The 15828-nt window shown below is 39.6% G+C and overlaps 1 protein-coding gene across 1 annotated transcript in view; it reads right to left on the bottom strand.

Moving 5' to 3' along the window:
• The window catches only part of plagl2 (pleiomorphic adenoma gene-like 2), a 46238-nt gene extending 32658 nt beyond the window's left edge, over window positions 1-13580 (bottom strand). Inside the window, exon 1 of the mRNA XM_086212696.1 lies at window positions 13319-13580. The gene's annotated coding sequence lies outside the window, so the exon portion shown is untranslated. The remainder of the gene's footprint in view (window positions 1-13318) is intronic.
• Between the last annotated feature and the right edge of the window lie 2248 nt (window positions 13581-15828).

The raw sequence follows: 15828 nt of genomic DNA, 5'->3' as shown, positions 1-15828 counted from the left end.
CAAAATGTGAAATTTTAAAAGACAAATCAGATTGTCTCCAACAAACCAGCTGCGTCTAAATATCTGTTAATAAATGAATTGTCCAGCGATGAATGGTTTTTACAAAAATGAATACGTCACGGCTTTTGGCCTGGTTGTTTTTATGTGATCCTGACAACAGACAGAAAAGCATAAACTCTTTAGTCACTGAATTTCATTCAAATATTAAGAAAAACTTCATTTATTCCCGTGAAGGCTGTTGTGCATCAGACTCCCAGTGAACAGGAGAAGAAAAGCAAAAGCTGTTTACCACACGGTTATAAACGGAAATCGAAAAAACTGTGAAAGATAGGAAAAAGAACAATAAGAGAGAGTATAAATATATCCTAAAAAACACCTGAAAACCCAGAGGTGAAAACAGTAAAGTCGTTATTAAAATCTCCAATTATCAATCATGATTGAAGTAATTTGTTAAATTATTATTTTTTTTAAAAAAAACAGCAACTAATCTGCAGATTCTCCCATTTGTTTCTTATCAATTTGAATTGAGCACCTTTTCGCTATTTTCTAACACTCAACAAACCTAAAACCGAACAATTCGCTGCAACCACAACCGTCAAGGACATCTCTGAATATAAACGCATTTGAAAGTCTAACTGATCACAAGAATGTAAAATGATCAGAGAGAAGTCTCTTTCATACACAGAAAAGACATCTTTCCAAGAATTGCCTTCACGAATCACTAAATTCTGCTGCAGTTCATCAAGTTCTCTCAGAGAAGCAACCTGAACGATAACCAAGACTGCAATATCAATCGATCCAAATAACTGGAGTGTCATAATTGCTGTCACGTTTCGACGCCACTGAGCAGTGAACATGAGGCCTCACGCGTGCTACATCTGCAATAACCATGAGGAGGTAAGTATATCGTTGTGAGCAGCGTGATGACAGGCCGGCAGGGTGGGAGATCAGGTTTCATTTGGTGGCTCCACAGATACCTGACATGTTGGTCCAGTACTGCTCTACCAGCTCTGAAAGGCCTCCACAACCCTCAGCGCTGATAGGTTGAATTAAAAACCTAATAAAAAGGATTTCCATGGTTCAGAGGGTCAAAAAAACAACAACAAATTACAGAATTATGTGCAGTCTGATTGATCGGTTTATCATTTAAACTCGTAATACAGGAAATAGTGACCATCTTTCTTGGAGGCCACAGAGACGCCATCAAATTACAAACAATTTATTATTCAGTCTACAAAAAAAAAAAAAAAAAGGTACGTGACATTTTACCACAAGAGGAAAAAAATGCTAATCTTCATATTGAAGAAGTTACATATCGGGATTTTTTTTAAATGAGTTATTAAAGTTTGTTGGAGATTTCTTTTCCGTTGCTTCCCGGGGACGCATGAGACGCTGATCTAACAGGAGAGTGTATTACACGGTTTAGTTACTGCCCAAAAACTGCCTCCATGAACAGTCGTCTACATATCCTCCATGCTGCATCTTACCTATACATTTCTGCCACAGCTCTCTGAGCAACTGGAAAAAAAACATAAAAATATACTGGACTTCTCAAGAATCCAGTCTGCTTCCTTTATGATGAAAGAATTATGAGCTTCTTCCTCTTTACATTTTTTAAAAACGTACGAAGAAGTGAAAGTTTTGATATCTTTTGTCCATGTTACAGTAACAAGAAACATACTTTGATGTTTTTTTATCAGGGATAATCAGGTAAAAAATCCCATAACTAGATGACCCTTCCGACTTCCCGAGCTGTCCTGGTTGTGGTTTCCAAAGTCCTGCCGGCAGGTACCCATGAGTACCTGACAGGTAACACTATCTATTTGGGTGGTCAGGAGGGGAAAAAAAAAAAATGCATATATTAATTTTATTGATAAATTAGAAATTATAATGACCAGGCAGTTTATTTGGCATGGAGATTATTGGAAGTAACGGTTCAGTACTAAGTTTTTCACAAAACTTGACTTGTGAAGTACTCTGTTGTGGAGTCAGTGGCTGCTTCTTTTCATTTACATGTTTGTAGTTTTGCCCGGAGGGAGCGGGGGGGTGGGGATCACATGACACGTGGGAGGTTCACCCTATTCGTTTCGTCAGTTTCCCTTCCTTTGACTATGCCCAGACCAGAGAAGGCGCTAGAGCAGCGGACCAGGACACACAACCCTCTTCTGCTTTCCGACCAGTTGTGTCTTTATGGACGATCAAGCAAGCCATAAGTAACCCTAGCGTTCTTCCGTAGGAAACACTAGGCAACACTAGTGATGACATCACACAAACACCTCGATGAGAGCACATTGTCTGCAAACGATAAATGATTCACCCACTAACCATCTAGATGAAACCGTGTGTTTACCTGGGCATGTATGCAGCATCACCGCAAATATTAGCACAACCCCTTACGTAGAGTAGCAAGCTAAAATCACAAGAAGCATTCAGTAGAGGTATAAAAAACAATTGTGGTGGCATAGTGTGAGGTATTTCCCCATTGTGTAGAGGCTGGTCCTCACTTCTTCTATTTTAGAGTTTAGGAAAACTTCTTCCTGAAAATTTTCAACAGTCGAGTCAGTCTGTTGGTTCGTAAAACCGCGGCATTCATGTAGTGGCATCCTTCAAATGATATCGGTCCGATTGCCAATGATCTCTGTTTCCTCCGACTCAAACAGCTCTACAAATCTATTGAGGAACAGAAAGAAAACATTCGTGCTTTGATCTTTGCTCTGATTGATTATTACAACTCTGTTGTGTGCCGCAATCTACAAAGAGAAGTCGACAGAACTCTTCTGCATTCAAGGGACAATGAGATTGATTTTGTTCAATTTGAAGGCTTGAAATGGCCTGTCACCAACTGATGTTCCAAAAGTTCTGAACTGCTATTTCAACCATTACGACCCCCAGGTAGTTACGTTACTGTTTGTACAAACTTCTAAATGATATGTGTCAGCATCATTCAGTGGGAACTTTACCTGAACTTTTTTAATCGTCGTTTTTTTTTAAATACTACTTTTTATCCAAGCTAACATGTTGTTTCTTTTGTTTGATTTCTAAACCCTTCGTTTACCAAGCGCAATATCAAAAGTGCCTCAAAATAAAGATTATTATTTTATTATCAATTCTGTGGCACCGTCCCCTCCCCCGCCCCCCCCAAATAGGATTTGTGTCATTGAAGTCAACTGTTGTGACCCAATATGGTGTTAAATAACTCAATAAACACAATTCATACTCATTGGTAACATTGTTACAGGGGTGATAAATGTACTTACTTCATTTTATACCAGTTTGGGCCACATTTGGAAACACTTACTGTATAAAAAAAAAAAAAAAAGGTAACTGAGCTAAAATGATCATTGTTCCAAGTATCACTCCGCAGGAATACTTCTGCTTCTGTTTTGACTTCTGCCATGACTCCAGCTCCGCCCTATTCTTTACATGTAGCCCCTCCAAAAAACAAACAAACAGTGGTATTACAGTGTTTTCATAGATTATCAACTCATTCTTATTATTTCTTGCTTTCTAAAATCAGTGAGTAATTGTGTTACATCATCATAATCCTAAAATTTCCCAAAATCGTTTTGATTAGGAGTTTTTACCAAAAAAGTGAAACCTACTGTTGGAAATAAATATGAAGCAAAAATGAAACCGATTATTCCCATATTGTCTTTATTGGCGTGTCACTGACATGAATCATGAACAGCTCTGCTGAGATAGTACCATGGATGCAGCTAGAAATGCTTTAAAGCAGCTGGGAAATGTTAAAACAAATTGATAGAACAGAAAGGAGAAGCCTGGTTTTGTTTACCACTGTCCGCATTTGTTGATTCTGTTTTCAGAGTCAATAGTAAACTTGCATATATATATATTTCATCCCCTAAACTGGACGGAAACTCAACATTTAAGCGTCTCCACTCTCATCACAGATGGCCGACTGAAGATTGGGTCATACGACCGGACGCTCTAAGAACAGCTACTGGGAGGACGCTGTGGTCAAACAGTTTTGTCACTGACAGAAGTGTATTACAGTGGATCTGCCTGCTCTGCACATTTTCAAGACAAAATTAAATCCACCCGATGACCTTTGTAACATGGCATCCCTCCCTGTCCTCTCATGTCACCTCCACAATCACAAATAATCCAAAAAACACTGTTGCAGACTTGTATTTGTTCCCAGTAGTGGATCATCATAGAAAGCAACAGACTTCCCTCTATTCCCAAGTCAGTCCAGGCCTAAGGTTAAGTACAAGTCTATCAGTGTCTGAGAGACAACCCCCTAAACCAACGCTGTGTTTACTGCCGAGAGAGAAAAGCCTATTAATAAATCTGCTGCAGACAGCCTGGCGGAAGTGGCCTGGGGGCTGTAAACTCAGTCTGGGAAAGAGAGATGGATGAAAGGCCAAAACAGAGAGGGATGGATGGAGTGTGAGAGAGGAAAAGGGGTGAAGAGAGAGAGGACAGAGAGAACTTTAAATGGTGAAAGGAGGGGAGAGTGCGTGTTAGGCCAAGAGGGTGCGTGTTAGGACTCCCCTCTCACCGTTGATGATTTGACATAGCCCATTGTCGACTTGCTGCCTTTTTTTAGCTGCATCATTGTACACAGGGCATAACAACATGGCTGCTCTCAGCCTGCAGAATCCTAAATGAACTCATGCAGTCTGATATATTATAATTCCTGTGATTTCCCATAACTGCTGATCAGGATTATTGTTTATTGAAGTTTTTTTTTTTGGGGGGGGGGGGGTGTTTGTTTTTTTCCTAAATGCTCAGGCCTGAGGGCTTCCTTGCTTTCAGCTGACTGACTATCCTGAGTGTGTTGTGTGGTGTAAACCATGGGTGCCGGCTGATGGATGAATCTGGGTTCTGAAAAGCCACAGCCGCCGTGCTCTTCCTAGAAAAAGCTCCACAAGGAAAAGTGGCAGTATGTGGTTCAAGCATCTAGCATCCTCTTACTATTTCTGACTGGCATACTGCAGGACCTGGCAGAATGCGCACTGGACCAAAAAGCCTCAGCTAGTAAATGAGGGCATGTGTTCCTGCGTTATTAACTTTGTGCCTATGCATAATAAAAATGAAAATGTAAAGGCTCTGATACTTTAATTACCCTTGTAAATATCTGAATGTGAGTGTGAGTGTGTGTCTGTTTTCAATCTGACCATTACGCATAAAAGCATCACTTTTCTCTCTGTCACGGCTGCCAACCAAATCCAGTCCATACATACAGTACATCACTGTATTTACTATGAAGTAAGTAATTCCATGTTTTGCGTATGTTTTTGCACCAAGGATACTTTATCCTAAGTAAAAGTCTTTTGTTTAACGACTGACATTTAATCATTTAGTATTAAGTGTATTTTACCAAAAGAATCCTTCACTGGGTCTTCATAATATGAGTCCTTTCAAAACTTTATATACTTATTACATACTTTCAAGCTCAAGACCCCCCGGATTAAAGTGCCAGAGAATTGCGACTCCCATTATCCGGGAGGTTGTTGGGGCATACAAATGATGATGACAAGCACACACACACACAGAGATAGGCTTTTCCAAACACAGCCAAAACATACACAAATTTGCAATTCAACTGCCATTTTCATAGTAGCCATAGTACTATGATTATCTTTAAAACAATAAATGATCGGGATCCATTTCAAGAAATTTTGTTCAATAGGATCTGTCTTCAAAAATTGAAGCTCTACTCAAAGTTGCCCTCGACAAGCATTTAATCCCTATTTCTTAAATAGCTGGTCATATGTAAATTAATTTATACTTTATGTATACTCGATTTTTACTACTTTTAAAAAAGGAACTGTTAATAAGGTTCTCAAGGAATGTTGAGTTTGTCTCCTTTGTGTTTTGTTTGAGGGCTTTTGCTAGTTACGTTTACTTGACTAAAGTAACCTTTTTCCAGCATACTAAATACAATTTTTCCATAATTAATTGAGCATATTCAGTAAATCTATTGTAATGAATTAATTCAATTTCCTCCTATCAAAAGCACACAGATTTGGAGCTTGAAAATGGCCAAAAAAAATCCAAAATAATATCAGAAACATTTTTAAATTGACACCGCAATTATGTTAGTTTTGGTAAAGTTATGAATCTTAAATGCCATGTTTAACTACATTTGAGTTAAAGTCATTTCAGTAAAACTTAAATCATGTTCTAGAGTGCTTCGCAAGTGGGCTGATGTGAACTTTATAATGTATAGGTGAAACAAATATCAGTGTCTGTCCAATAATTTGCCAATAATCCATCCCAATCCAGCTGACAAAGACCAAGTAGTTTAATTGAACAAACTGGAATTTCTTACCAATATACACTTCCTACTAAATAGTCAAATCAAGTCAAGTCAGTTTTATTTGTACAGCACCACATCACAACAAAAGTTATCTCATGAGACTTTACAGGTAGAGCAGGTCCAGCACCACACTCCTTCAATGAATCTACACCCAACAGTTCTCCATGAGCAGCACATCCTGCAACAGCGGCGACCAAAACCTTCCTTTTAACAGGCAGGAATGTCGAGCAGATCCAGTCTCAATGGAAACGTCCGTCTGCTTAAATAAATAGCTAATGCTAATTGTGTATGTAGTTCACTCCAACTGCCTAGTATGTGACTTGCATATGGGCATGATAGGAATTTTCGTTCTAGAACTACCGAATAGCACAGGAATGAGTCAGGAAACCCAGACGTCAGTTAGCATTGTTAAACATGCAGTTTCTTCATCTCAAAATCAATGCCTCTTTGGTTAAATGCCTTAGATAAGGTCTGTGGTTAACACAGGCTTAAGATAATTCAAGATTTTCTTTGAAAGCATAAAAGGTCAGTACAACACTTAAATAACGAGCCTTTTATGTGTCTGAGGATGTGGTTGTGTAGTGGCTAAATATAACGTTAGCTTTTTACTTCTAAAGATTGCACGCTTTTAAACTTCACTTTACTATACAGAAAGGCAGTGTTCAGTAGTGCAGATGATCTTAGCTGAACATTTAAGCTTCATAAACTAATTATTTTCACTAATAATTCAAAATCCAGTGTAACAATCCAATTTGCCTTTTGATAAAGGGAACCCATGGAGATGCTAACTAAGTTGTTGCGCTACAAAAACCCATCATCACTGCAGCATTCTATTTAAATATAAAGGCTAACTTGATAAGCTTTTTTAAAAAATTACTGGTCAGAAAATAAAATTAACACTTTGGTTGTTTTCAAGCCAAAAAAAAAAAAAAAAAACCTTTAACAACTAAAAAACCAAGAGTGCTTTGGGTTAAAAGACAGCGTGCACAAAATTTGATGGCATAAAGATTTTTCCTTGTTCAGTGCAAAATTTTGTATTATGCAAGCAATTTTAAACTATATATTCATTTGATAGGCAGCCTTTTGTACATATTGTTGAATATTGAGAATGCAGCAGGAAGTAAATTGGTAGGTGATTCAAAACACAGCCCTAAACTATGGGAACAAAGTGAACATTTATATAATTAATTGCTAACATTAATCATCCATAATGGTTTTATCAAAGTGATGAAACAACAAAACTGGGAGAACTTTTTTTTTTTTTTTTTTTTTACAGCCAACTTGGCAATCATGAGGTATGGTGAATTTTAATACTCGTACAAGCACAGATAATAAATTCATCAAACTTTCTTGGAAATGTCTGACATTAGCTTATACAGCCATTGCTTGCATCGCCATGGCTACCACAGTCATTGTATAAATTAGCTAACATAGCCATTGTTGCTAGAGATGTCACTTTGCTTTAAAGTTAACTTTTCACTCCTAAGAGGAAGCACATGTGTGTACTTCAGACAGTACATAGTCTCACTTTCATAATCTACATTGACAGTCGAACCAACTTTTTTTTATTACTTTAGGGTATGAAGACTGTAAACAAGAGAGAGCTAATTGCAAATGCACATTCCTCCATTTTTTTTAGTAGCTAACCAAGCTGTAAACATAGCACAAGGGCTGGATTGAAATTCACATTATGCAGGCTTTGTATCAGTGAGGTTTTTTTGGGGGTTGTTTTTTTTTTCCTTTTTCCTTTGTTTGTTTTCTACTTTCAGGAGAATAAAAACCTCCCCTACAAATTACACCACAACGCAGAAGCTGAAATGAATTGATAATGAATAAATAACATAAATCCTCTTAATGCAACTCTATTTTCCTGGTCTTTACTGTCACCATTGAGTGAGTGCCTGTACTCTTCTCTGCACTTTCCCAGCAAGGACAGAGCTAATGTCCTGGATGGCCAGCCATCAAAACGTTTGTTTTCTTGTGGAATTAAAAAAATTGCAGGTCATGTGTGCAGACTAAAACATGGGTTGTTTATTGAAAGGTTGTTTTTTTTTTTTAACAACTCCATTTTTTCATCCCCAGTACGGGTAATATGCACTCTTCAGTGACAAGCATGACACAAAGAAGGACATTCACAGATTAGCGGCAGTTCAATGAATTTTGTATTAATAAAATACAGTATTCAACAGTTTTCAAAACTCAGTCCTAACACTACAAAAAGCACCGAGGTCTGATGTTCAGCCCTCTGCAGGACTACCAAATCATTTCTTAGCGCGTGCTGATTTTTGCACCTTTGGTAATGCATTTGAAATCAAGAAATGATAATAGCCATTCAGCATGTGGCAGGAGAGAAATGTTTCTAATGGCTTCCATCCCAGCCATCGCACAGCATCTCTGTCGTCCCCTCAAGCTGCCCCTCTCTTGGGGGGGCAGCTACTGTGTGAAATCTCACATATCGCAAATAAATAAATCTTCCCCCTTGATGCTCAACACACATACATGTAAACACTCCAGCGCGAGTACGCATCGAGTACAAATACACAAACACTACCCCTTGTACATGCAGATGTGATGCCCCATATTCCTTTCCAGTTCTCAGACTTTCGCTTTCTCCTGCAGTCCTGAGACAATAACAAATAGCACGATCTCCTCGCAGCCCTTCAGTGAAAAACATCCATTCTAGCATGAACCCAATGTCCTTTCTCCCCATAGCAGCGCTCCCCCAACCTGTCCCATCCCTGCCTGGAGAAGGTGAAGAAGTACAAAGGAGGGGATCAGAGCTTTTCCGATTCTTCCCTGGTTATTAACTGCCATTTGTCCCCTCAGAGGGCTGTCCTTTCCATTAAGCCAACTGATGCTCTTTTCTCATGGAAATCAGCCTGCTGTTGCTACCGCCGCCACTGCCACTGTCTCTGCAGCCGCCGCCACCACCACCACCACCACCACCGCTGCCACTGCTGCTGCTGCTGCCCACGGAAGTGCAAAGAATTGTGGGGGATTACAGAGAAGACCTCCCTCCAGCTCAAAAACAGCACCCTCTCTCTCCGTCTTACACACACCAACTTACGACACACGTATCAAAGCGCGCGTCTCGCAAACAGGCCTGTGCACGAGCTCTCGCAGGCAAACACATTCACTCAATCACAAAGGCAAACATGAAACGTACTGCCTCCAACCACAGGGGCATGGAAGTAATGTAAGGCAATACATGACGTTAATGAGAAGAAGCTGGCTCCACGGACCTGGCAGAGCCCAGCAGCACACCAAGAACACATACTGGATCATCAAGAGTTTATGGCTGCAAAAAAATATTTACAAGTACAAGGTCCTTGTTGAGGTGCAAGTCATTACCAGATAAAGCATCTTTACTCAAATATATATTATACACACACACACTTTTGGAGGGATTTCTCACAAGTTCATATTTTAATTTGTAAATCTTTGTGATTTCATCTGTAAAATGCCTCTTGGACCTCATAGTTTGAAAGCCCAATTAAAAGCTGTATTTGTTACAGCGTCTAAAAAACAGGTGCCCCCCAATAACAACAACTTGAATTCACATTCAAAATGTTTCAAAACTTTCTAGAGGAAATTAAATCTGCTAAAGCCCGTGGAGCGGATCCATCTCTATAATCGGGTTGTTGTGGTGCCAGAGCAAAGATCAACACATGGGTCTCGACTTGCACCGCGACCGGCAGCGGCAAAGCCATTGTCTTGTGACAAACTCACTTCCATTTCCTTATTATGTAGCTGGAGGCCTTGATGGAATATGCTTGTCTCAGAGCTGTGTGTGTGTGACGGTTGCCTGTGGGGGGTGGGGTGGGGTGGGGTGGGGGTGGGGGGGGGCGCGGAAGAATAGAACCCCCATCACCACTGGACTGATTTCACTTGCCTGAATTGCTCTCCACTTTAACATCCATCAAGTTGAGCTATAGCAGCTTATTATTTCATTAATATACATAGAATTTTGTGACTGATTTGATTTTATTACTTATGTCGATTTTATCTGTATAGAAAACAAGTTTATGTGATCTCCACATTCTGTACATGTTAAAAGCTCATGTAAACATTGAGACTTTGGAAATGTTACATTTGTCTGTAGGCCATAAATCTGATTTATTGTTTTCTTGTTACTGCTCGTGATGACGACACTTGAGCAAAATTGGACCGATATAAATATCAGCAATAACTGCAATACCGATATATTTAAATATTGACCAATATCTGCCGATACAAATGAATTAGCGATATTCTTACGCATGGTCGTCCGTTAGTACCATGTAAATACTTAACCAAACTCTGCAATAAAGAGATAGCGTCAGGGAAGTTTTTCTAATTCTATATAATTATATTTGTGTAATTAGCTACATGCTACATATCGAATCCTCTATAACATTATAATCCCTCCTAAAATATTTCACATTCTGCTCTTGAAATGCAATTTTTAAATGTTTGAATGATGCTGAACACTCAAAAACACTGCCAAAGCTTTTCTGTGTCAAAGGTTTAATTAAAAACTAGCAGCAGTGTTGAATGTCCAGGTCATGTTGTGGGTGATGTATTTCTTCATTTAGGGGACAGGAGTCTTTATATAATCATCACATATACTGTACTGCCTGGATTGAGCAAATTAAATCAATAGTAATTTATAATCACCTGCAAAAGAACTAGATGGTAATCACAAGTGCCTTTAACTTGTCTCCCATCACTTTAACTACATAATATCTTGTGCAACTTTTCTAAAACTAGGGACGGGAAAAAGATTACATCATCGAGCCTGCTTATCAGTCCGATCCTTTATTGATTACTAATCAGTTTTCTACGTTGGAAACAAAAAAGAAAGATGAAGATGAAAAGCAGGCACGTCTGAAGATAACATTTGAACGTGTTCAGATAAATTACACTGTTCCTCACCCTTTCCATTTTCCATGGTGCATGACATCATGGCTACGCCAAGAGAAAAGAAAAAGGCTAGTATTGATTAAAGGTTTTAACAAGTTACGGGGGACGCAACATAAGCCCTCTGCGTTAACGACAGCAATCCTCGTCCTTCATCGAACAACCAATAAAGTTTCTGTTTTTGTCGGATGTCATTTGTCAGCAAACAAACGAAATGATAGAATTTATGTGATACGCCAGGAAATATATCTTGATCGAAAACTGAACTACAACACCATGTCAGAATGTGAGGAAAAGTAAAGTAACGGTGACAGAACTCAAACTCATATCCATTCCTTTTGAACTTTGTCAGCATGAGATTTACTGCCACCGCCATGTCCACTATTGTCCTGCTGTATACAATTTCACTTCATGTGCTGTTAAAAGTTTTCTGGATATAGTTTTCAAGTTTCTTTATGACAATGAACTCACACATTAACAACTTGAATATTTGGATTATCTGTAGATTCTTAGCTCCAGGTCATAGCGCTGTTAAAGCTGTTACACCCTATGCGGTAATCCGATCAACATTGGAATATTGCACATCTTTAATATGTATTTGTAGCCAGATATGAAACAGCAATAAACCGCTCTGATGACGTTCTGCAGCCTACGTGCGGATACAATTGAGAAGCATGCTTCACGTCAGGCTGGCGCAGTACCTTTGTGGTATCGGTTTATCATGCACAACTTATCCATTGCTATTATTTGGACAATGTAATAAAAATACTTCAACTACAAAATGAAAAGTTTTTGTTGTTTGTTTTTTTTTACCTCATTATTTTCATTTTCGTTAAAAACACGCTCAGATGATGATAGTGGGATTTATGCGAGGATCCGTATCAAACAATGTTTTCTTACATCTGATGTTATGATGTGTAGGCTGGACATCTGCAGCACCACCATATTAAATTTAAGATGTTTTATTTTTGACACGCGAATTCCAACAGTTTGATAACTTCAGCTGAAACCTATCCTGATAAAATTCCGACTGATCGTGCAACCCTACTTGTAGGTGTAAAGGGTGGGGGGGGGGGTCACTGTTTGACGGGAAAATTTGTATAAATCATGTAATAAATTAAACAGTGAAGGCACCTCGGTACCACAACAATAACAGAGGAAACACCACAATGCAAGTATCTGTAGTTTCCTCTAACTTTTCCCCTCTCCTGACAGACAATGTTGAAAGTAGAAACCAGCAATCAATAACAAGTGCATAAACTGAACCCCAACATTCTGACCTCCAGCCCCCTCCCTCTCTTCCCCTCTCTCTCTCTCTCTCTCTCCCTCCCAGGGCTCTTGGTTATTTACCCGCTTCCAAGGAAAAGCACACACACACACACACACACACACACACGCAGGCAAAAGGAAAGAGACACAAAACATCCGATCAGCCCCAAAACATGACAGACGCCATGTAGGTAACCTCGCGGAGGGGCTAGCTACAGCAGTGCAGCCCTGCACGATGGCTCCAAGGTGTCAAAGGGCGCAAAATATGCGTCATATTTAGTTCATGAACCAGTCTATTAGCGTGATGCACTTACAGAAAACACTAACTTTTTATCTATGTTGCCCCCCCCCCCGACCCTCGCACACCAACACACACCCACTATCCCCTTCCACTCTGCAGCGGCAGCATGCCACACTTGATATATATTCAGAAATTGCTCCAAACTCGTCAAATCGTCGAAAACTCACAACGACCATCAGACGTCAACAGCAAGGGGGCCGCTGGACAAAGTGCACCATGTTGAACAACTTCACAGCAACACATTTATCGAGCGAAGCGCCTTGAGAGGCAGAGGGGGCGATCGCGTAATTAAAAATTAAATAGCCTCCACGCCGCCGCCGCCGCCGCAACAACAACAAAAAATAAGCAAAATTACCCAAAATCCGATTGCGCGACAGAAACAACAGTAACAGAACCAACCAAGTGTCGCGCATGTCGATGTGTCAGTCAGCGTGACGTGAGAGTTGATAAAAGCTCTATAAAGTTGTGTAAAACCCAAACGCACGTTCACATACACACACACACCAGGACGTGCAGCCACATTATGAGCTCTTACACGGAAAAAAAACGAGCAGTTTACCCACCAAAAAGTTTCCAGCACCGCATTAGTCAATTTCACATGGAGCCCCGGTAACCTTCCATCCCGGACCGGACCAGAAACCCGCCGTGGGAGAGCCCACGCCGCCGCTCCCCGCTCTTTTCTCCCCGCGATCTCTTCTTGGATGATTTTTTTCTTATTTTTTTTCCAATAATTTGTATTTTCGGGGCCTGAGAGTGTGTCTGGCTCTCCTCAGGCTGCAGTGGAGTTATGGGGCGGTAAGCATTGTGGGAGTGTGACGTCAGGCCACTTTCACAAACTTTTTTTTTTTTTTCAAACCGGGACAGCTTACTGGTTTTTGCAGCAGCCTGCAGCCAGTCCTCCCAGTCCCCAGCAGTGACTGGGCCAGTTCATACACCTGCAGCAAACCCGCACATTCACGCTTTAAAAGCACCATACACCGAGTATAAATATGAGAAATAAACATGAGAAATTATCAAATTATTATTACATATCATGTTACTGCTTTCACCCAACACTGATAGTCTCTTTTAGACCCTTTCTAAATACTTATTTTTGACACAACTGTTTCACATGGAGTTATTTAAACTACGATAAACGCGTCGTTTCTATACATGTGTTTTTTGAAAATTCTATTTAATGTAATGGTCATTATTCTCTCAAGTTTTACCTTTACAACAACAGAACACAATCCAGTTGTCACAGAATCACATACAAACTTGTAGAATTGTGGGAAATAATTGTTTATAATTTTGAGGCAGCCAATAGTGTTGAAGCCGTCATTAATACGTAGAAGTGTGAGAGGAAACGCTCATATAAACATTTACTGCTTTATTTCATTTTCTGAAAAATGAAAAAAAATTAAGTAAATATAGGCACATTTAATTACATTCAATCATTCATTAAAACATGATTTCTGAATGATTATCGTTATTTTATTTATTATTATTATTATTATTGTTGTTGTTATTGTTATTGTTATTGTTATTATTATTATTATTATTATTATTATTATTATTATTATTATTATTATTATTATTATAAGCAAGCAACCACGAGCAGGAGTGGATGGGCACCGCGGTCCCCACGTGTTAACCTGCCGGTGGATGGTGGCGGTCATCTTTCTCCCACCTTGTTTTTTTTTTTTTTGCTTTGTGTGTGTGTGTGTGTGTGCTGGGGGGGGGGGGGGTGAAAGAATTACTTCCAGGGCACATCAACTCGTTTCCTCATCACCCGAACGCCCCAGCACCCACCTCTCTCCAGCCCCTCCACAGGCTACCAGCAGCCCCCTCGAGCCCGCAGGGTGAACGTGTTTGTGCAGAGAGAGAGAGAGAGAGAGAGAGAGAGAGAGAGAAAGCGTGGGGGGTGGGGGAGCAGGAGTCTTCAATAATGCTGCCTTCAGGGTTACTCCTATTTTATATCTGCAAGGGTGAACATAGAGTTATTAGTCCGTTTTGGATGAAAGTTGATTTGAGCTTGATCGACACGCGTTTCCTCGGGGGTTTATTTTCATATGACTTGAAACATGAAGTCTTTTGCTCAAGCTGAAGTGCAGAGATGCTGTTAAATATAGGTAATAAAGATCAATAATTACTTCATCATTTCTCCACAGTTAAGGTAAAAGACCCAATTTTAGCTTCTGTCTTGAACGCTTAATACAACCTCGACGTTGTCATGCTGAAATCAGCTTTTCACAGTTGATAGTTCCGAGTTGTAATCAATCGCTTGCTCATAAATGCGACATTTCCCACCGAACGTGAAAGCACCAAAGGCCTTGTGGCGTGTTCAATATAGAGAAGAGGGGAGAACATGCCTGTGTTGTTGACGTACAGGAGCCCCCATCCCGAGCTGACCTACCTATTGAGGAACCGATAGAGGGTCTTTCAGCTAGAGGAGGGGGGTTCGAGTGAGGAGAGGGTTAAAACCGACAGGTACTGTGGTCGGTATTGTTACAGGAGAGGTGACAGTGAAGTCCCAGGCAAGTTTAAATGCAAAATAATTGAGACAAGGAAAGATAAACAGGACCCAGTGTTCATTAGGAAACATTATATACTCTGGTGGAAGTCAGAGTGAAAGCCAATGAATGCACTTTTGTGTTTTAAGAAGTTGCAAATATTTGTTTGGAATGAGAATAACAATGACTTAGGACCGAACACACACACACACACACACACACACACACACACACACACACACACACACACACAAAAAACAGGCAAACATGTTGAGGTTTGTTCCCAACAGGAGCAGCCTCATGGTTTGCGTTCATATTTTTTAATACATGAAAATGTGATAACAGATTCAACATATTAGAATTTTAATGTTATAATTTAAATCTTAATTACTACCATGAAGAAGGAAGGGAAGGTTGTTGTTTTTTTAATTGAAGTGAATTCAAGTAAATGTTCAAATCAAATTATGATGTTTTAGAATAGAAAAGAAAAGTATTGGAGGGAATAAAACATGACACTTTGTATTTTACTCCAGAAAACTTCTGGAATATTTCAATGCAGATTTATTGCATTTTGTATCAGA

This window comes from Aulostomus chinensis, chromosome 9 (genome assembly GCF_037954235.1).
Source record: "Aulostomus chinensis isolate RoL2024-O1b breed Wild chromosome 9, RoL_Achi_v1.0, whole genome shotgun sequence".
NCBI lineage: Eukaryota > Metazoa > Chordata > Actinopteri > Syngnathiformes > Aulostomidae > Aulostomus > Aulostomus chinensis.
Note: the sequence above shows the minus strand (reverse complement) of the source record. Positions and strands in the feature narration are given on the sequence as shown.